Below are 23,008 nucleotides of genomic sequence, written 5' to 3'. Positions count from 1 at the left end.
CATTGCAGAGGCAATACAAATTGTACGATGAAACGACCCTCTCAGAAGAACGCGTTACTCAGCTTTCAGTTTCAGATCAACTGTGCCACAGAGGCGTGCTAGTTCCTGTGTGTGCTAACTCATTGCAGTGCCGTGCTGATGCATCTCTTCAACACCCAGAGGCAGTTCTAGCCCAAAAGCAGCTTTGCAGCTTTCCCCTGCAGTCTGAGCCAAAAGCTTTCTGCCAGCTGTGGAGTTTCCGTACTTCGAGGCATGAGAACAGAATGGGCTCGGGGGCAACATGCAGAAGATCTCCAGTTGTTGTACTGATTCATGTCATCAGCCTTTAGGGGAGACTAGTAAGTTCAACCAGCAAAATTCAGGTGGTTCTGCAGTGTGGTCTGGGTCCGGGGGGGCTGTAATAGCTTGGGGCTATCTGGTCTGGCACTGTATCCAGGCAAGTGTCTTTCAGTAAGTCAGAGCTGGGAGCAGCTCGGTCACTTCAGCAGGAGTTGGCCTGCATTTGGCTAGGTTTGCTAGTTCATCTGTGCTGCCTCTCCTGCTGTTTGTGTGACTGCACTGTTGTCCCTATTAGGGGCCTTTTACCTATCATCTTGGATTTGCTGTCTGAATGTGAAGTGTATTTGACTAGAGCTAGTGAATCTGAATCTAGTTGTTAGACTATGCGTATAAAACCCCAAGCCCATAGAAATTAGAATACATAAAACTAATTCTGATTAAATCCTATTCATTATGCAAGAGCATTTATGAAATGAACATAAAAAATACAGAGTGACAACAGCTAGAAGTTAAGGGGTCATTGTTACAAAAACAAAAGCATAAACCTGTTTGGGACTTTGTAGTGCTCTTTTGAATTCCTTCAATATGATCTTCTATTTCTTCAAACCTCAGAGCAGCCCAGCTGGTAAATCCCAGCAGGGTTTGCAGTAATGAACAATAGGCACATAGCTTTCAAATGAATTGTAACATTACCTGGATTTGCTCCTGTTTGTCTTGTAGTATGTGGTTTGTTGGCTTGGGCTGTTTTAAATTCCACTTTGTGCTTAGACTTTGGACTGAGTTTTATTTGAAAGATTCAAGGCTCTCGGTCTGGGATGTGGATACAGTTTACTGAGGACCTTTGTCTACATAGCGTAGGTAAAAAGAAGTGTTCCTGGGCCCCTTGTACCAGAGTGACACTGTTAAGGTGATCCCAGTCCTTCTCTCTCTTTTTAGTGAGTTATTGAGAACAGACTCATCTAAACCTCAGGCTGTAACTTGCCCCTCTCCTGAAATTCTCCCTGCAGAAGAGCTCCAGTAATACCTCTCTCTCGATGTGCTTGGCGTCCTAGACCCTAAAGGAAAAAACAGGCTGTTGTTATGCCATAAAAACATGTCGAGTAGAAGTAAAATCACTTGTGTCTCTGGAGGGAAGGAGAGGGAATGCAGCATATGGCTAATGCTTTATCATTAGGGAGCATCACGTTGCACAGATGTTTTTTGGAACCTGAAAACGTTTAAAATGAACCTGGTTGCTGTGTGATTTGCAGCAGCACCCTGTGGACATCTGAGAGTCATCAGGAACACACCAATGTCTCTAAAACTTGTAGTTAAGCTGGTTACAAGCTAGTTATCACGGCAGTCAGTATGGACTTTATACATATAATAAGGGTACAGTCAGCTCCATATTTGGAACACTGTTCAAAATTTTATATAAACACCAGCATGGGATTACAAAGTATACCGTGGCATTCATAGGCAAAACTTTTTATGTGCAAAAACATACCTAAAAGTGGGTCCCAATGGCAGTGAGCTGCTTATCACACAGGTCTGTCAAGTCTTGTGCTTTATGTGTAAGTCTTGGTCTGTTGATCTCTCTTCCCTAAAATTCTGTATTTGTGGGTGGCTTCTCTCTGGCTCCATACTACACCTGATGGTCAGAGTTGGTGGAGCTGGAGAAACATCGTTACACTGGACTTTGCTGCAAGCCCCGTTGTGCCTCCCTGCAAAGCCTAGCTATGTGATGTTGGGCATTGAATGCTTACTTTCTTCATGATCTGAAAACTTAATGCATGCTTCACAATACCCTGATGTATTACCTCTTTTCTCTATGCTAGTGTGGAGTCTGTCTCTCACATTGGTGTTGGAATAACCTGGATGAAGTCATGTTATATTTTGTTATTATTTTTAGAGGTTGTAGATTAGATCTGCAGTGAAAGTCCAGTAGAACGAATGATCTGCATTGATTTATGGTGACTAATTTTTTTTTATGTGGCTTAAAAAGGTGTTTAAGAAAACTACAGTTGCAGAGAACTTGATAACCAGGCTACACAAATTTTTTTTGTGCAACAGTGCAGGATAATTTAGGGAAACAAGTGTCAATATTTGTTATGATTTCCTGCTAGAGAATACAATGTTTCTGACGTTAACATCATGACTGTGGCAATGTTCTTTCTAAACTCTTACCTCTTACTTCACAAGATAGGGCTGTATATGTAACTTTTGCTCAGCTCACCACATTTCTTGGTCTTGAATTCTGACCTCGTCAAGTGGATTGTTTTTATAACTTCTAAGGAACAGCAAAAACCTAAACCACAAATCATTATTAAACCAGCAATCTGCATTTCTGTGGCCTGCTACCATGAAATCAAGTCAGTCTGCACGCTGCAAGTGCAATGAACTGCAGAAACACAATTTGGCAAAGTTTGAAGGCAAAACTTTCTTTGGTTTTGTTTATTAGAGTCTACTGTCTTATTAAATCTCTTAGTTGTGGAGGCAGTTGGCTTGTTCTTATGACCCAGAATAATTCGAAACCTCAGTAAAGGGACTGTACTGTCCTACCTGTTAGTTAAATGGATAGATTCAATACCTCAAAACTGCTTTGCATTTCCTCCAAATGCCAGTAGGTAATAGTTCCTGTATGCTACAAAATGGAAGGGAAATGTGTTACAAAGCCGGATGCAATTTATTGACTCATGTAAATGGTTTTATTCAGGTATTAAAGTTGTCAACTGTAGTAGTTTAGGGTTTTCTGAAGTTGTTGAAAATGCTTCATTTTCTCGCTTGAAGAAGTGTATCAAATGCTGTGTAAATACAACTGGGCAGTAAACAGTCATTTTTCTCATTAAATTTTTCCACTGTAAATTTTGCTTTATTTGCCTATAAACTGAGCAGGTGAGTTGGGAACACATAACCTTGGAACCCTTCCTCTGTGCCCGGCTCATAGATGCTGTGATTTAGCTTCAGAGTGGTTTTGCTTGGATTCTGTTATCTTCAAGTGGCACCAGTTTTGCTGGGCTCGGCTATTCAGCAAACATAAACTATGTCCTCAGAAACCATGAGAAAGCACTGAATAAGAAAACAATAGGTCATATGGGCAAATCTGTTTGAATTCATGATCTTCAGTCTTCTCACTGCAGTAATCAAGGCTATAAAACCAAAATTCACATGTAATCAGGGATTCTGGGAACTGGCTATTCAACAAAAACACTACTGCAAGGATTGTTCTGGTATTACTAAGGACAGGAATACTATAATATAGGCATAGTCTCTAACAGGTACTTAGCTATAGTTAAAAACAATATATGTTGTGTTGGACGATGCCTACTGGTTCTTAAATATTGTGCAATTTTCTCCATGCATAAGCCATCAATTTATTTTACTTAAATTCAAGGCAAAGTTTGCTTTCTTTTTTTTTAATTTCGTTGAGGGAAGAGTCACTGAAATTACATAACAATTCATTTATTGCAAAAATTGTTACACTATGGGTACAAAATGTGCCAGAAAATGTAGTTTAGTTTATCTTCTGGGTTATTCCTTGGTGTAAAATACGATTACAGCCGACCCAAGAAGATCATGATGGGACAGCTGAACTCTGTATAGCCTTAATTTTGATCTTTCTCGTTTGTTTGGTTTGAGGAAACCTAAGCACCTTGTTCCCTTTGAGCACAGTGTACTTTGCCTTGTTGGTGTTAGCTCAAAGCTAATGTTGTAAATAACAAGAAAATTTTGGTGGTATGCAGTCAAGTGCTCTTTTGTACCCTAGGCTTTGGTTTCTTAGAAGTAGAAGGGGATGAGAAGAGCTGGTTGTTGCCAACTGGTTTATGCATGAGCAAGAAACTTAATTTATCAGTCTTGCAAAACCTTGTTTTCCTCATTTTTCATTTTGTCTTTTAAACGTTGCCAAAGATGGAAAGGAAAATTTAAAAAGTGTTACTCGGCCACATGCGACGCTCATCTGTAAACTTCAGATTTAAGAAGTATGGGTCTAAAGACCTTTTAGCAAATTTGGTCTCGGTAGTTAACATTACAAACTAGATTAACTTTATGCAGCTTCTAGTGTTAGATTGTAGGCGTTGTGCAATACTGTTTTCTAATAAACACCATTTAGCTGCTGATGATTTCATCTTAATTAATCTTACAGCTCCCAGAATCATGTGTTTCAACACAGTCATGGTGACCTTTAAAGTTCAGATCTAGCAATCCTATGTGTAAGCATCTACTGAGGGGTTTGTTTTGTGGAGTTTGTTTGGTTTTTTTTGAGAAGGAGCAGAGAGAATAAACACTCCCAAGAACTTCCACATCTAATATGTAGCGGTTTGATTTACAAAACAATTTATTTGTTTTCTTTTTCATTAAAAAAAAAATCATTGAGTGTATTGGTTTTTAGTTGCAAATTTGTACTGGCATGTAGTGATGTAATCTTTGTTTTGACTAGTAGCCACAGCCCAAGCAAAATGAAATGTTTTGGAGCATCTTGCTTTTGCTGTCTGACACATTTCCTCTAAGAGAAAGCAGACAGGCATTCATCAGCAGGAGAAAAGAAAGGACTAAAGGGGGAAATACACAACAACGGCCACTTAGAATGTCAACATTGTTATTTTCATGCAGACTTTTGCAGGTACTTGTGGTCTGTATGTGATTACAAAGTGCAAAGATGCTGAAGTTCATTCAGAGTGTGAACTATCATAGGAGTTAAAGACAGCACTATATTTTATTAATATTTTATGCTTAAGCATCTTGGGCTTTTGAGTAGTCTGTGTCTTCTGTCTACACCTGTGATTCATATCCAGGTAAAGTCCTGTTGTCTAAACAGTTTAAAGTTATAGCCTTTTAGAACTTTATCGTTTGTTTCCATTTGAAAGATGTGCTTCAGATACTGTCCTGAACAGGAGTACTTTCCAAAATCATGGATTTAATGAAGGCATCCTGATTTATTTCTTGCTACATTATGGCATATATTATGTCCTTGTCTAGCGATATTTTTTTTCCCCAATAAAATTAAACTAATTTGTAGTTTGTGAAGGATGGTCAAGCAAAGAGAAAGTATGTGCCAAAAAGGAGTGTTATGAAATTTCTCTGTAGTTGTTTTGAAGAGGTTTCCTAACAACAGTCCATTCTGTAATGATTATTTTTTTTTTAATTCCTCATGCTCATAGAAAGCTTAAAAGAATTCAGCTGTAGCATGGATTCCAGATGCAAGGAATTCAGGTGCATTATTTCCTTTAAAAGAAATGAGTGCAGAAAATAGTATTTGAAGTGGAAAGCCATCCTAACAGTTAGCTATGGAGAGTTTACTGCAGCTGTGTATAAAGTCACCTGTCTTAAAGAGCATTGGCAGTCTGCCCAGAAATAATAAAAGGACATCCATTTCTAGGAGAAAGAGGGTGTGGCTGACTAAGGGATGCTGTGATTTTGGTACAGCAGCTGAGCCTGTGGGAATTCAGTACCACTCTAGCTGTAGACCACCAGCATCCATTTCAACAGACTTGGAGCTCTATCCCAATATTAATTGCCTTTTTTTTTTTTTCTTCCCTGCCCCCCCCATCTTTTGCTTGCATGAGCTTTTATTAGTGCTAACTTTAGAAGCTCAAGATGAATTTGGAAACAGCCTTCCACTTCAGGCTCCAAGGCCTTCATGAGACATCCTGAGATAAGCTTGCTGCTGCTCACCCCTTTGCCTCTGCTGTGTTCTTCTAGTGGAAACAGTTAACCTGATAATGAGGTTTTTATCTTTGGGTTTGGTTTTACTCTAAGTGGCATGTTATGTAGAGTACAGTCTATAGCATGCTTGAATTACTTAGAGTGCTTGATTTGTTTATCTGGCAGTTGGGAAGTTTGGAAGACTTCTCAAAAAAAATATTGTAGAGGAAATATATATATGCATAATTCCTTGTTGTTTAATTGTGGTCCACAATGTGCCTAAATAAACCGCAAAACAAAATCCGTGTTTCACTCCAGGAGGAGTGATACACAATGTACCCTAAATTCAGAAAACCGTTTCATTAATTACAAAATTATGCATCTTGGGTGAGTCTCTAGTGGACCCTTGAATTTCCTACCTTGAATTGTGGCAGCAGTAATTGCCACTCAACTGTCCTTGCTAATTTACAACTAAGCCTAGTTTTGGATGGGATTTGCTGGTTGTTTTTGGTTTTTTTTCCTTGCCAAGCAGTGCATTAAAGCAAAACCACTTTTATCCTAATCTTTCACACACACATGCAAAACCTGCTTCAGTGTTGTCTGAGTCAAACAGATGCTTGGCAACAGAGAGGAATTCTGCACTGTGCTTGTTGAGTTAGTAAACTTTGGGTAACACAGATGATGATGTGAAACGGGTGTTAAAAGCAACCACCTTCCACTGAGCGTTTCCCTCCAAGACAAAAGTCAAGGCACTGTGAGAAGATGCAGTTGATGGGAGCCTTAAAAATCGTACTGGAGCAGGAGTTGCTTTTCTCCTAAGTCACTGCAGATCTTTGCAGCTAATTCTGGATACAGCTCTGAGACAAGAGAGGAACTGGAAGGGTCGAGAGCATCAGTTGTGCTCCTGTTGGCAGCATCTCCTGTCGCTGAGTGCTGGAGGCTGAGGCTCAACCAAAGTGGTTGGCAGGAGGCAGAGCACACTTGGAGGAGCTGCCTATGCCAAGAAGTGATTCTTTCTTTTGAGGTTTGGCTAGAGATGCAACTCCTAGAGGGCAGTTCTGCTGAGATGGCAAATACCAAACTGCTATTCGAAGCTGAACGGCTGATATAAATTGAAGGTGAGAGCGCAGTGCTTTGTAAAATCCATGTGCGTAGCTCTCAAAGCTGTTTTTGAGAAGATAAGAAAACAGAGAAGGACTGAAGATGCCACTTCCACTAAGCTATATGTCTGTATCGTTTAGACTTAAAGCTTTGCTAGACCATAAAAGGCCCACAAGACCTAGCAAATGTGCATTTGGAAATTTGAAAGGGCAGCACCTTCTCCATAATTCCTAAGTGTGTTTGAAGGTGAGCACTGCTGTATTATTTCTGTGATTAATGAGAACAGCTAAAACCTAGTAACATCATGAAGTATAGTCGTATCTCTCACAGGCTTCCTGTCAGACAACTGAACAGGCTTTTACAGCTGCTTTTAAAAATCCATTCACAAGTGAGTCTCTGAATAGAGGTAAAAAAGTTAAGAATTCGCCATTTACTAATTCTACGTGGAACCATGCAGGAGGAAAACTTCCTTGGAAAGGTCAGTATTCAGTTTGGCTTGAAGATAATATAGTAACTTCGTTTTTGTTGTGCTGTCTTTCTGATTTTTAACTCTGAACCATTTCTGAGTTTATAAACGTCAGATGATTCCTTGTCATATATTTCATTTGACTGAGACCCACTCCCCATAAGTGCCAGGGATAATCGAAACAACCACCTTAACTTCAAAGTCACTGTTATTCAAAGTGGTGCCTTTGAAATGGTTTTGACATTTGGACGTGCACCCAGGTGCTGTGTTTTACAGCCTAAGCCAATGCATTTACATATACGGCAAAAGGAAATCTGATCATTGGATCTAGTCGGAAAAATTCCAATAAAATGAGTTTTGCAAATTGTCTGCTCCAGCACATTTCTGCCTGCTTCCGAAGGACCCACAGTGCCTGAACGTTGTGGCTCTGTGGGCAGTGCTGGCACCATGTGCCCCGAGACACTAGGCTATTTGTCATAGAGAGGGAAAGAGACAAAACCCTTGGAGTCACAGCTCACTTGGGAGGCTTTGACCTCAGCCCTCAAGTCTGCAAGCATCCCCCCACCTGGCGTGATGGAGCAGAGAGTTTTGAGGGTCCTTGCTGAGGATCCTTGACCTGCATATTAAGGTATTTGTGCATTTTTCTTGTAAGGGGCAGGCTGAGTCAAAAACTGAAATTGCAGGTGTTTGGCATAATTTAAAAAGGTTTTTTTGTTGTCTTTGTTTGTTTTTTTTTTTTCTCTTTCATTTTAAAGGGCTGTGGGACTTGTTTTGTTCCTGGCACCGCGTGTTAGCCTTCCTAGAAGGGCACCGCAGCTGAGAGCTGCTGCGCGTTCCCTACATCTTGCTGTGAATATACAGTAGCATTTTTGAATATAAATACTGATAAAAATAGTAATTACAAATAATTAGAAAAGTATTTGCCTAGGAATTACTGACTATCCACCGACAGGAGCGTAGTAGTGCTGCAAACTGGCACTGAACAGAGCATGCCCGTACGATGTGTACGTGCCCCTGCATGTAAGCGAAACATCTTTCCTGATCTGTGTAACATCTCGAAGAGGATAGAAGGTGGGGTGGTTTTTTTCTTTTTTTTACAGCCCTACCAGGCTGCTGACCCTTGCTTTTAACTCTAAAGGGTTTTGGTTCAGTTGAACAGTTGTTGGGATTAAAGGTTATTGGAATTGGGGAGAAAAGTACCACTTAACCGCAGTACAAGCATGACTGTGTATTCAGGCTGATGTATTAACTTTTGTCTTGTTCTTTAGCAGTGGTCATGCAATCTGGGGCATACTGCTTTGTCTCTCTGTTGTTTTTTTAAATCCTGATAAAACTTTTTATTGTCCCATTATCCTCCCATGTGTTCTGTTCTCTAGCAGGTCTCAGGGATGGAAATGTACTTGCTACAAAAGTCAAAGGTGAATAAACTAGGAAGGGTGTATGGAAATTTTTTAACTTGGGCATATTTCATATTTGTTGTTCCTGAAATCTTTTTATGTATGAAGGGATATTTTTTTTGTATGGGTGAGCATAAAAGATGATCAACAAGAATGCCCTTTTTTACTGGCTTTTGAAGAATTATCACCATAGAAAGGAGAAGGGGAGAAGGAATATCTTACTTTATTTGGCCTCAAGCATTATGCAGTAAGGATTGTCTCAGTTTCTGCCAAACATGGTGTTTTACCTTTCTGGTGAAAAACCATAGCTCTCAGTGTGTATGCAGCATCCCAGCATGGGAGGATCAACAGAAGCAAACAGCATGTGACAATAGGAACACCATGGGAACTTTATCTTGTGTCTCAGTTGTGGTAATACGTCAAGGTTGTTGTGACCTCTCTCTCAGAAAGCCTGAAGAGATAACTGTGTTTATATTTAATGGTAGCTGTTTGTTGGGGGCTTTTTTTTCCATCTTGGAGTCTGGATTTATTTTATATTTCTCTCTAAACCATGCATCTACCAAAATAGGAAAATGAGAATATTTTCATTTGTATTTATTAATAAATGCTGGCATGAAAACTTCAAGGTCTCTTATGTTTAGATAGAGTATGTAGCAGTGATAAGACGGGAGCAATCCTGAATTACAACATCAAACCTAGGGGCAAAGACATGGGAAGTTCAAGTAAGTGCCAAGGCTTGTAATCTGCTCAATTTACTGGCTGTTTTATGTGTTTCATGTTGCCTCTAGCTAGGATGACATGGAAAGGGCAGAAGATACCAGCATCTATGAAATCTTCAGATTGGTACCTGATGTTACTCTCCCTGCCTTCCAATCTCAACGCCTGCTGTGGTACACAGTATGAACCCCCTCCTTTCCCAAGCAGCATATTGATTAGATTGGCATAAGCAGTGTTTCTGAACCTTTTCTTTTTTGTGAAAATTAGAATATATATGTCTCTATATGATCTTTCAACTGCTAGAATTTGGCGGTCATTCATAGACCCCCTTAAGAGCAGTCTTTGGCCACAGTTTAGGGCATCTGTATCAGTGGCAGAAAACCAGGGAAGTGATGTCATGAAAGAAGTGTTTGTTGCCTGCTAATTTGATAGTGTCAGGCTGAGAACATCTTTATTGTCAGATATACAAAGAGTGATTTCCAGCAGAGAAGACTGAGCAGCTGCTTCTTTCCTTGCTCACCCTTCAGAGCCAGTGATTTCGCAAATCAAAGGCTACTACCTAGAGTTTTATTGTCGTTAATGTGCAGGATGTGCACGTAACAAATCCAGTTGCTGGAGGTGGTAAGAAATGAACAGTTTCAGTCACCTATCATCTCTGCCCACCAGCTGGAAGGAAAAATGAGCGATTGCTTTTTTTTAAACTTGAGAGCTAGGCTTCAGGAAGTTACTTACCATAGTAGCTGGAGTACCTGTGTGAAAGATGAAACCCAAAAGCAGCTAGGCAGGGACAGCTGGAGGCATTTAGTGAATGCTGTTTTAAGATGTTTCATAGCAATAGTGTAGAAGAGTGAGAGGCTTAATTAGAAGTTGTTAACCAGTCATAAATCTTTCTTAAAAATAACTCTTAATGTGACTTCCTAATTCTGCCTGTCCAGGTACAAGGAGTAGAAACATTTGATGGTATCTGAAAAATGGAAGGAATCCTGCTGTGATTGGCTTTTCATGTAATGCCATATTTTTCATAAATGAGATTTACAGAAAGCGCTTCCTTTGCTCCCCCCACAATGCCCTAAAATAAGTAGAAGTCTATGTATTGTAGATTGCTCGCTTGTAGCTCTTTTTTTTATTGAATAGCAGATATTAAACACGTTTTTCATTCTATACATGTTTCCCTGCTAGCAAAAGAAGATTACAAATACATGGTATTTACCAGTATGAATTGTTTTTTTCCCCAGGTAGCTATTATAAAAGCTCATGTGATACTGTGTCACACTGAGTGTGTCAAATAGGTACACACAATTAATTACAAAAATTGCCATACAGAAATCATTGTTCCTGCTATGAGGTGCTAAATAGAGCTAATTGGAATATATTTCCTTTCAAATATGCATGCTTTCACTGTCAATACATCCTTCCAGCTACTGCTTTAAACAGTTGGGCTCTTCTGGTCACGGGCTGTCTTCTTGGTTTATGTTGGTGCAGACTTAAGTGATGGGTTCTGGGCCCATGACTGCAATTTAGCAATGCGAGTTGTAAAAAGGGAATACCAAACAGTTAGAAGGTAAGCTTCTTAAATCACTGAAAAAATTATTAGCACCGAAGCTGGAGTTGTAAGTTATTTCTCTTTCCTCCAGGAAGAGGCTATGAGTTAAAGGTCTTCCTTGAAAAAGCATATTTATGGTTAATGAACACTGTGTGCCCTTAGCTATCATATTTTTGCACTGTTTTCTTTGTCCTTTTTTTTCTTAAAATACTGGTAGATATGTGTTTGTATAAATTCTGCCTGCCAACTATTTCTCTTCTTCCTTTCCCGTCTGATCAATCTACTAGTAAGACTGTAATTAAGAGTTAAGGTTGCAGGGGGTGTAAAGTGGGAGGGACTATGCATGTTGTATCAGATATCTATAATACATTCTTCCACCCTTTTTTCCTCCCGATGTCAGACAACAGTGATAAATCCTTCATCTTGTCATCCTCTGCTCTTCCATACGCATCACTGTTCGTTATGCATGGTCTTACCACTATACCCCTTTATCAACTGCTATTATCCCACCCGTTTTTATTAGCCTCAAAAATCTTGGTCTGCAGCTTTGACATTGTCGTACTGGTTGCTTGCATCTTTCCATGGCACAATGCCTTCCTTTTGTGAAGTGCATGACAGGGTTATGTGCAGTACAGAGGCATGCTAGCATAGCTGAATATAATAGCTGTGCCTTGAGGCAAGAGCCTCAAGGTAGCTCCTGTAATAGCAACCATCACCCTCATGTGATGCAGTGGTTTATCATCCCGCTTTTCCAAGAAGGGAGAAAGTGATGTAGATGTAGCTGTCAGGAAGCAACTGCTCGTCCTTGCACCCCAGTAAGATAGGCTATCATAACTGGGCTGTGTACTATAAACCCTACATTAGAAAGACACTGACACGTGGATTCAGTCCACCCATCTTGGGATTGCTTGGAAAAAAATTGCCGCCTTGTCTATGCACTTGCTGTAGGTTCAGCAGCACGCACCCATCGTAAGGCCAAGTTCCTAACATAATTTTGGGCACTTGTGGAAACACTAAAGGATGTAACAAATACTGTAAGATATGTGCAGACTAAACGAGTTTCATATGCTGCGTGTGAGCTCTGGAGTAGTATCTGTGCCTCACTAGTACTTTTCAGGGCAGAACCACAATAATTCCCTTGCTCCATGTTCCCACATGCAATGTGAAGGGTTCAACCCCATCTGGTATTGTTTCACCAGCTGTGTTTCAGGCATGATGACCTGGTGAAGCAACGCAACTAGGGAACCTGCTTCCAGCATTTTCTTCTTCCTGCAGCCTCCTGTGCTGATACTCCTCTTGTTTCCATACCTAGGTTGTGGAGATCTGTATGACCAGTGAGGAAAACAATGTTAGGAGACCTGTATTCTGTGTTCTGATGGTCTATAGCCAGCCAACCACTTTGCTCAGCAGATGCTTCCCAGATGCTGGATACAACAGTTGGAAGTGGGTACTTCATCTTTCAGCCATCTTGTCAGTGAAAGATACACCGAAAATGAGTTTCCCCTCTGGTGTGCTAAGCCATGGGCAGCAGTGTAGGAGCCAAAATGAGTGTGTATGTAATCCTTTATCTTGTTCCAGTGGGGATGAGTCTTGTCCTCCTTTTCTCTGATTATTACGTGAGGAAGCCGGTTGTGTTCTGTACTTAACTGATTCAGTTTCTGTCCCTCTGTGTTTTCCCTCTACCTAATCTCTCCGTTGTTTTCGCATCTATTGAGCATGATTGCCATCACTGTCGTTTCTTTGCTGAGGGCTTTGAGACTACTGCCTTCGCTAATAAAGCCTGACAAACATGACCAAGAGTAGATGGAGCCGCTCAGGTGGGCTTGCACTGGGCTTCCCCACCTCCCTGCTTTTGGGAGGTGTTTGCACAAGGTCAGCAGAGGTCCTTCTGGATGGGAGTCTGCTGCATACCATACTGTGAGCATTCTCCTGCTGCATGAGTGAGGCTGTCTTTACCCACAGAGACCACCTAGTCTGTGCAACAATACCTGTACAAATAATGTAACCAGTTACTCTTGGCATGTTGTTGGAGGGGTTTGGTGATGGGCAGGCATGTAAAAATGACCCAACCAGCAAAGCTGGGTGCTACTGGTGGCAATTTAGTTACCACGTAAACAGCAGTAAGGAGTTGGAGAATCCTAAAACTGTGTGTGTGTGGTGGGTGTTCCGTTTATAGATGTGTTATTTCAGAGGTGATCAGCACCATTGGGGATGCTAAGAAGGAAAGATTTTTGGATTTTAGGTAATTGAGCACAAGGTGTAACATGCAAGGAAGATTCAGGTGAGTTGTGCCATCATGGCTTTCACATCAGACCAGCAAAGCATGCAGGTGGGTGTAGAGGAGCAGAAAAGTGCCTATAGGCACCTGTGTGATAGGAGATAGACGGCACTTAGGCTGTGTTAATAGTACTTAAGGATAATATCCTTGGAGTCAAGATTAGCAGAAGTTCACTTTATTAAAATTGTTGCATCTTTGGAGTCTCCACAGTCTTAAACTAGAGTTGAAGACACATATGTAAGACTATTATTTCAATAAATTACAATAGCAGAAGCAACAGTACACAGTTTGTAAATTTTCTATTGGCTAAAGGAATGTTTCATTAACACAGGAGTTACAGAAAAGGAGAGTCTCTGCTTTTAATAGCATTTTTCAGAGATTGAAGCTTATTATAGCATGTCTATTAAATGTCCTCCACCTTGTTATGCCACAATACTTGCACTGGCAGATAACAGAAGCCTGGAGATAAATGAAGAGACTGCATTCCTATGCGGATGAGCGGGGAGAAGCCAGAGCCTAAGCAGTTCTTCCATGTGTTGATTTTTCACACCCATCCAGGGAGGAGGAGGGAAAGTATTGCAACTTGGGTGGGGATGGCTGTGGTGCAGGCTGGAGACATCTCCATCCCTCATTCTGGGCCAGCACCCCCACTTCTGCTCCTGATTACATCTGTGTGTGCAAGTGGGAGCTCGGCAGAATGAAAAGGAGCTATTTCTACGTGGCTTCTTTCTCTTTTCCTTTCCTAAGCAAGCATTAGACAGGGTGTTTTTCTACAGTTTTTTTGAAGCATATTTGAAGAATATGGCTCATCTCTGGGCAGTTTACCCAGGCAAAGGTGCAGTTGTTGTATAAGGACTATTTGCTGCTGTAGCTAAAGAATTCAGGCTAATCAGTGTTCAGATCAGTGCTAGCTCTGAAAAATCAGAGAGGAAAAATCACTGGCCTATGAATTTGAGAAGGAAAACTGTTCTGGTTAAAATAAACTGTTCAGGTTGCTGCCCCACCTGCCACCAGGTAAACAAAAGTGATAAATGTTAAAGCAAAGCTGTTTCATTTGTTAAATTTTTAAATAAAATATTTAGGGTTTGGGGGGCTTATTTTATCCCTTCCCCCAAATAATTATATGAAACTGACACCAAAATTAGTATAGCTCTAAAAACATTGACATCACCAAGATCTTAATTTTTCACCAAGAAACTTTTGACCGAAAGGTTTTGCTAGCCTCTAATAGCAGTACCTGATAAACTTTAATAACTAAATATTGGGAGAAGTCAGTGGCTGCATCAGATTACTCTTGCATTTAAGATGCTTGAGCTTGGTGCCAATGATGCTGTTTCAAGGTACGTGCATTTTGTGCTGTCTCCAACATATCATGTCTGACACTTAGTTAATAATCCCGTAAGGAAACAACACTGCAGGAGCAGCCTGTTTCACACAATAAAAGTGTACTCTGATAAGCACATCAGGGGGCTGTATCAGGGGTGTAAAGACTGAAGGCTATGGGTGTAGCTCCATGTTGCAGCCCTTCATTTGCCACATCCATCTCTCCCTAGTAGTCCAACAGGTGCCTCTTCCAACACAACATTTTAGGATCATCTGCTTAGTAAGATCTTCCATCTCCCTAGCCTTTGAGCTTCTTTTCATCACTCTCTAGTACTTAACCTACAATGCATAATTAAGATATTTTTTAGAATATCTGTTTATTTTACAGAGATTGCAGTGACAATTTAGATGTTTGTCTGTCTTGGCTTTGCAGGTGAAATTGTGACTCTCTTTAAATCTACTCTCTAATCTACTCTGGTTTGCTTCTCAGTTTCTGCTTGAGGAGCAGATACCTTGTCTTGTGGGAGCATCACAGGTTGGTCTGTCTTCCATCCCCACCAGGACAATGCCGTGGCTGCCCTAATAAGTGCTTCATCCAGGTTTTGCATTAAATCAAGCCTGTAGACCTAATTCATCCAAGCAGATGATAAGGAGCACCAATTCTGTCCTTCAGTCAGCCCCAGGAAAATTCTCCTTATCTTAGGAAAACTTACTATATAGCCAGCCAGCTGTTTTTGAAACATAGTCCTAACCCTCAAGGCTGGAAACATGTTTGCTTGCCAACTGAGAATCAGACCATATGGCTCACTCCCTGCACCTGAATGATGTTTTATTACAGAGCGCATTATAGCTGTCTTTCTGCTCCTACACCCTTTTTCTTGCAAAACTTCATTACATTTTCATCTCCCTCTCCCTTTCTCTTGATCACTCCTGCTATATTTTCAGAAGGGCACTGGTTCCTGAGAGCAGTTTGTTGAAGTTCTGTATGGACTAATCTAGGAAAAAGGTCCTAGGTCAATTTTGGCAAAGTATTAGTTTGCAGTGGTTAAAGTGCTTTAATTTCTTTAGCCAAAATCAGGTCATATCCCATCTAGGTTTGACTCAATAGCTGAGATACCTGTTTCCAGGTGAATCAAGTTTGGGAGGGCCCTCACTATGAGGGATGACCTGTAGTGACAAGCTTTAATGTCCCTGTCATCATGCCCTTGATATGACTGTAAATAGACATTATCTTAGGCTTAATGCACTGACACCACTCACACTGCTGCTAACCGGAATGCAGCCTTTAGGATGGGAAAACTCCCCCTAAATATATATTCCAGAAATTAAATAAAACTTATACCTTTCATTTTGTTATGAAAAAATTGCCAAAATTCTAATAGTTTTATCTAAAAATATCATAAACTGAAAAAAAAAAAAAAAAGGACAGGTTTTCCAACATCCTCTAAATGCCAGGTGCACTGAGTAAAACCATGGTGTTTGAAAATCCCTTCTAGTATTAATGTTGTTTATTTGGATCTTTCTCCCAGCTGCATTTTTCCTGACTGAGCTGCATTTGTTTTCCTCATGATCATCTTTCATTCCCATCCCATTGCTACTGCAAATACTGGTACCTATGTGGAAAGACTTCTTAGTGAGCAGAATTTACTCGTGTAGTTACACATTTTTGCTTATCAGAACATTTACCAGATTCAAATAAAACTGATTAAGCAAAAAGAAGTTTCGTTATTTAAACTTTCTTTGAATTGCTGACAAAATCGATCCTGATAATGCAAAGAGGAGGAAACACCCCTCCTGCCCCAATTTAACTGGCAAAATCCTGGCAGAATCTGACAAGATTTGGGAGGTTTTTTGTCTCTGTATGTGTTGGGTTTTTTTGACTATGTTTTTGAAACTTTGCTCTTGGTGTTGCTGGTGAATAGGGCATGCAAACATTCAACAGGTAGGCCCAGGAAATGGCAGAGGCACAGAGGTCATTTTGATACCTTCATAGGTTAACATAGTTTCATCTAGTCAAAGTACGGTTTGACTAAAATAAGAATTAAAAGTTAAGGGTCTTCCTGACCAGGAAGAGAAATTGTCTCCCTATTGCAAAGACCCATTTCCCTGGATGTAAAATAGTCAAAATAGTAAGGTGCTGCCCTCAGCTCTAAGTCTTGCAGACCTAAAAGTTGCACATGTTCACATTTATGTTCTCTCTCTTAAATCACGTGTTTGTTTTCCAGCCATGGTATTTTTCACACATGTCCAAAATGGCGGTGCGCACATCCAAATCTATTGCTCTGCTTGACTTCAGAAGGATCGGTTTGCTCCAAGTCAGTTACTTTGTGGCACTTACTGGCTGAGATGCTCTGTCCCTTGTGTAAGGAAATGGCTGAAAAAAGACAAAAAAAAAAAAAAAAAAAAAGACAGCTAAGAGGTGGTGTTAGTTAAGGGTATGTCTGTGCTGCACAATGGAGGGCTGTGTGAAGAGCAGTCATTGGGCTGGTACTTCTGTCTGTGTCACAGCAGCGCCACAGGATGTTATGGGCTTAGATCTTCAAAGGTACGTTCAAGAGTATCAGCTGGCAGCGCTGCACGAGGGTTACAGGAGTAACGTTAGTGAAGCGCGGAGCAGTGCTGCCTGGAGCTCCTCTTATCACTCCCAGTTCCGGAAGCAGCTTGCAACAGCTGGACCAGGGTATCGCTGCAGTCCTCTGCTGCAAGGTGCAGGTCTGCTCTTTGGTCATTTCAGCAGAATGTGATCTTGACTGCTACAAATGAAAGAGTTTGGTAAACACGGCTCTACAGAAAGCCGACCATTTTGCTTTGGTGAGTGTGTCGTGTCTTTAGAGTGCTGACACGATACTGGGATAGTCTTTGGCCTTTTTTGTTGTTTTGTGAGGAGAAGGGATTGTCTTTTGGGGTTAGTTTGTTGTTTTCTTACACAGGTGTGTTGGTTTTTTATTAAAAAAAACCCCAAAGGATCTGGTTTTTGAATGTAACAGAAGAGCATTGTGTGAAGAGTGTTGTTAAGCATGGTAGATGTGGAATGATGTGTGCTGGTTGTATTTTATTGTTTTGAAAACAAACATGCCCCTCCTCTCTATCTGCAATCTGCTGATTCAGTTGGAGAAGCAAGGTCAGCTTTCATCCTCCTTCTCCATTCCTTTCTTTCTGTATCCTAGAAATATTTTAGAATATTCCTTGTTCGCTGCCAGAGAGCTTTGTGCTTTCCTTGTTGCCTGGTGGGCTCAGCTCTGTCATTACCCAGGGCTCCTGGGTGCTTCCTGAGACTTCTGCTCCACACCCCACTGCATTTTGAGCCGGGGCAGATCAAAAAGTCTAATAGCTGGGAAATAAGGAGGTAGGTTACAGGTATACTATAGGAGGAGGCAGGGTTGCTGGCAGCAAGAGGACAGATCATATGGTCACATTTCTAGTAGCGTGAAAGATTTAAAAACTGGCCGGTGGCCCAACAGTTAACACGATGGTGGCTCTCATACATGGGACTGGCCATACCTCACGCTGTGAGACACCGCAGCTGATTCACTGCAGAGAACCACAGCAATTCAGCCGCTTTCGGTGACATCAGATTTCTGAAGAGCACAGCTGGTGCTTGGCAAAATGAGCGTGTCCGCTGCACAAGCAGGCTCAAAAGACCTGCACCAACAGAAGGCCAGACCTCAGCTAGAATGGGCTCCTGCTGAAAGTGCAGTTAATACCAGTTTGCAGTGCATCAAGGAGGGCCTCACTGAGGAGAAGGAAGTAACGCCTTCAAATGCCGCATGAACGATCTTGGGCAACAAAGATTTTAAATCACCTCCCAATTAGATGGCTGTTGCAACTGAAAACAGGCAAATCCACACCTTTTTTTCCTGGCTATCGCAAAAGACTGAAGGAGGAGTACACAGTGGTGTCAAATGTCACGTGGCTTGGAAATACGGCGTGATCCTCAGTTCTGCTGAAAGGAGCAGTCCTTCGCCACTGACTGCACCAGAGCTAGGATTTTTGTGTCTTTGTGTATTTCACCATCTGTTTAGTCTCACAAAGGGACTGGGAGAGAAAGCATTGCTAATGTTTTCAGTTACAGTTGAATATTGTCCATGGGCAGCTGTAAGATAAGACCATTTTTCTCTCATGAACTTCCTGGTCATCTGCAGCTTTGGTGGCAGGTGATGGATGACAATGTAGCTGTTAGGGGCAGCCAGTCAAATGAGCAAATTTGGAAAGATGCCTTGCCTGAACAGATGTTCCCTTTGCACAAACAAATCTGGAAAGCCCCTTTGAACAGATAGTATGACCAGCTTACTGTGTTTAATGGCTTTAACTTTCATGTCAGAGAAATCAACAATTCCGAGGATGGGAAACTAAGTATCTTTACTGTTCTAATTTAATCAATGAGAAATATAATAAGCACCCAATTAGGAAATAAGTAAAACAACAGGCCTTTATCCTATTTCTATCCCTTTCTAAGCACAGCAAGAGGATTATTTTAATGAGGTAATGAGTATTTATTTTGTAGTGATATTTGGAATAGAGAAATTCGAGAAAAGATTGAGAACACATGCTCAGATGAAATGGTAAATATTGTACCATTATGAAGTCAGTAAATTTTTTTTAAGCTTTCCAATGTTTGAAGTATTTTGTCAAAAGCAGATATATGCTGTCGATCTCTGAGAGTACCAGTCCTCTCCTTGCCTGGAGTAAAAGTGATATCTCACTGGCTTAAATGTGCTGCCACTAACTGAACGCTTGCAGTGAATTCTGACCAGCAGTCTCATCTCCTGCATCCCACGGATGTCCCTGCATGAGTGCAACCTTTGCGGAAGTGCGCAGAGAGTCCTGGACTCGAAACCTCCCATGTGCATTGCTGTGTGCGAATGTACTTGCTAAGCACCTGGCGTGTGGAGGACTTCCTCTGATATCTTAGGAATGGGGACAGAACTTTATAACTCCTGTTGTTGCATTTGCATGAACTTTTATGGTAGATGCTAGGCTTGAGAATAGTGGAGTGAGGTTCAAACGATTTACTAAGGATTAAATATTTATATTGTATCAGATTTTTGGAAGAGGTCCCTACTTAACTGTTCCCATATAAAACCTCAAATGAATCTGGCCATTAAGAAAAAGGGTTCCCTTAATACTGCCAAAAGATTAAAACCAGTAGTTTTAATATATACTTGGTGACAGAGGAAAAAACTGGTTTCTCCAGTCCTAACTTCATTACTCACGTGAAGGCTGTCTGAGGCTTTTCACAGATTCTGCCAGATGTGATCATCCAGCAAATTCTTATTTCTAACTCTATGCATTTCTGAATAATAAATCACAACAACAGTAAGCCTAGGCTTGGATTCATTGGAACAATTGGCTGGGAGTGTTCCTAGGCCTGTCCAGAGATCAGCTCTGGATGGCAGACATACCACATGAGGAAATCTGGGATCAGCACCTCCAGAGCAGCCTCACTGGCAGTAGATGTCAGGCTTTTCAAAATTCTTGAGTTTTCAGGTGAATGCTGTTGATCAACTCTTATTTTCTCTCTGTCGTGTATCTCCCCATTTGCAGCCTGTTCTCCTCATCCTTCCATGCTCTCTTCCACCTCCCCAGCTTTAATGTAATATCAGTGCTTAATGCTGCATGGTGGAGCAAGCTTCCCTTCCCGATGCTTGGCTAAATTAATCTCATTCCTTGCTGAGGAGAGGGGCAGCCTAAGAACAGGTTTGACGCTACGAGTGACATGAAGGATGCATCACTCTGATGCCACTTTGCTTTAATGTTATTTTTTAGTATCTATAGATTTTTCTTTTGCCACTGTTAAGTTTGATGAAATCTGTTTGTATACCAAGAATGTGGAAGTACCAACAGCCTCCCTGAGTAGGAAGAGCTGCAGATATATTGTTATTTCAGATGGCTGGGTTTAAGTTTGTGTAATGCTGTCTGATTGTGGTGTGTTAACCAGGAGGATGGGTGAGGAAATCCTGTTTCAGGTTATAATTATTCAGTGTAGGTTGCAGCTGAACACTGATCTCTCTTCCTCTTGGTACCTTTCCAAACTAAGTGTGGCTTTGGGGAAAGAATGAGCAAACGAGTACATACCCTGTCCAACTGCATTGGCAATTTTGGCTTTTTCAGCTTCAGAGTTAGAAGTGGTAGGGTACACGAGTCTCAGCCTCTACAACTACAAAATTGTCATACCTAATATTGGAAAGTCATGAGTCATGTTACCATCCTGTTCCCATTTTCCTCCCTCCAAAGAGATCTAAAATGATATGAAGCTGCATGCTTAATGATGCCTTTTGAGCATGTTAACTTTGCAAGGCAGGCTCTTTAACTGGTCTTTGAACAATTAGAAAGTCACTATTTCAAGTTCACAGAAAAATGGTGACTTTACTTACCCTTCCTTAACCCCTGAGCTTCATTTAGTCCCAAGCAACCTCTGGCTTCGCTCATAGTCACCCTCTCTTTTCCTCTTCTCTTGCTCTGTAGCCTTCTGCCCTCTCTATTCACAGGTCCTCAAAGTACACAGCTGGTGTGTTAAACTGTCTGCCCTATTAACACTTCCTTGTCCTCTGCTTCTCACTCCAGATTTGTTCCTCCTCCAGCTTAATCTGGAGTCCCTTCTTAAAACCATATTTCTTGAATACCAGGCTCTTTTTTTGCCTGAAGGCTTCCAGTTTCATACCACGTCCCTCTGGTAGGATATTATCCTCAGTCTTTGTCCAGAAACTTTTGTTTTCTGCAGTTATCATTCCTTACTGCTGCACATTCACAGATCTCTCATTGTCTTTTGACTGGGCTCTAAAGAGGTAGTAACAAGCTTGGGTTTACAGTAACTGGCAAACATATGTTCAGATTTTTCTTAATAAGGCAGGTTCCATCCTCTTATAGAAGCTGTAAGGGAATCAAAGCCCATTTGGCCTTTTGACCAAAGGTGGCCTCCTTAAATCAAATATAGAAACAAAAAAAAAAAAGAGGATACAGTGGGCATTTGGAACATGTATGGGAAGAATTAATGGGCTCCTTCCTTTATTAATATAAAAAATAATAACAAAAACCACTGCTTAAATTCAGATATTCAGATGGGGGTGTCAGTGTGGAGCTGATTCTACAGACAGTTTTGGAAAGTATTCTCTTTTCTCATCTCAGATGTCTTCTGGGGACCCCATTTACAGCTGTAGTTTGGGAATAAAGAGGTAGAGGAGCACATATACTTTGACAACATTTTGTACAAGTTCTTTCTGCACTTTTTCCCCTGGCTTCCTTCTGTCGCATATGCAGGATGCAGTCTGATGGTATTAATTGCCATCAGAATTTTACCCAACAATTCCTCAGCATCTTTAGCAACTCCAGTAGCTGTTTTCAGTTTCTCTATTTTCTCTGAGCATCTAAGAATGAGGATTTACTGATAGTTGGGTAGTAACTAAGAAATTGTTTTGCAGAAGTTCCTTGCTTTAGTGTTCCTAATATGTCAACAGGAGTGCACCCAAAATCAGGTGCGTCCTCATTCCAGCCTGAATGACTAGGCACTGAATGGGTCCTGTAGAAGAATGAAATTCACCGCAGAAGACCTTTTCTGCTCCATTTTCTCCCATCTGGTTTCCAACTGGACTATTTCTGTGCATCTCTGATCAGTTCCTGGAACTAACCAGTGCCTAAATCTAAATCAAGTACAACACTATTTCCCTACCTTTCAATGATGCAGTTAGCTGGAAACTGGTTTGTGTTGCTTGGGTTAGAAAAGAACAAAGCATGGGAGAAGACAGTAAAAATCGCGAGCTTTTGTGGATTTGGCTTTGTATAAGGTTGTCCAGACAGTGTGCAATGAATTGAATTAGAACCCAGTTGTTGTTGTGGGGTCTAGTCTAGCAGAGGCCGTTCTTTAAGTAAAAGCTCATATCATGAGGTTAAATCAATTATTAGAGTGTATATTGTAATAAATACAGCTAGCTATCTTGCACCCATAACAGTTCTGAAAGTAAATGGACATACCTTCCTTTATTCCTTAATTGTGAAATTCCTCAGAATATGTGGGAATTTCAGGGGGTGAAAATCTGAAGCTGTGGAGTGACGTGAAATCATTTTTATGTAAATCTCATTCAGTGTATACCATTGCACTTCTTAACAACAAAGATGCGTTTTGTGCATTTTAAAGTAATTTGAGTCTACCAAAGCTATTCAGGCTACCTGGAAACTCAGCTTTCATAATTTATTATGGTACCATTTCTCTGCAGTCTTCTGTTGAGAATCAAGAGAGTTATGAGTTTCAGTCACGTGGGTTTCCTACTTTACAGGGCTTTTAAATG

General features: G+C 40.9%; 1 protein-coding gene across 5 annotated transcripts in view; it reads left to right on the top strand.

Annotated features, from left to right (window-relative positions):
- Positions 1–23,008, top strand: part of FAR2 (fatty acyl-CoA reductase 2) — a 155,440-nt gene that overhangs the window by 18,022 nt on the left and 114,410 nt on the right. The window contains exon 1 of one of the 5 annotated variants that reach the window (XM_075111647.1): positions 129–338. The exons of 3 other annotated variants lie outside the window; for them this stretch is intronic. The gene's annotated coding sequence lies outside the window, so the exon portion shown is untranslated. Of the gene's footprint in view, positions 1–128; positions 339–7,980; positions 8,097–23,008 lie in introns of those variants that run through there. One more of the 5 variants, XM_075111666.1, reaches the window with a different exon arrangement.

The sequence above is a fragment of the Phalacrocorax aristotelis genome, chromosome 1 (genome assembly GCF_949628215.1).
Source record: "Phalacrocorax aristotelis chromosome 1, bGulAri2.1, whole genome shotgun sequence".
Taxonomy (NCBI): Eukaryota; Metazoa; Chordata; class Aves; order Suliformes; family Phalacrocoracidae; genus Phalacrocorax; species Phalacrocorax aristotelis.
This window is presented reverse-complemented; position numbering and strand designations above follow the sequence as displayed.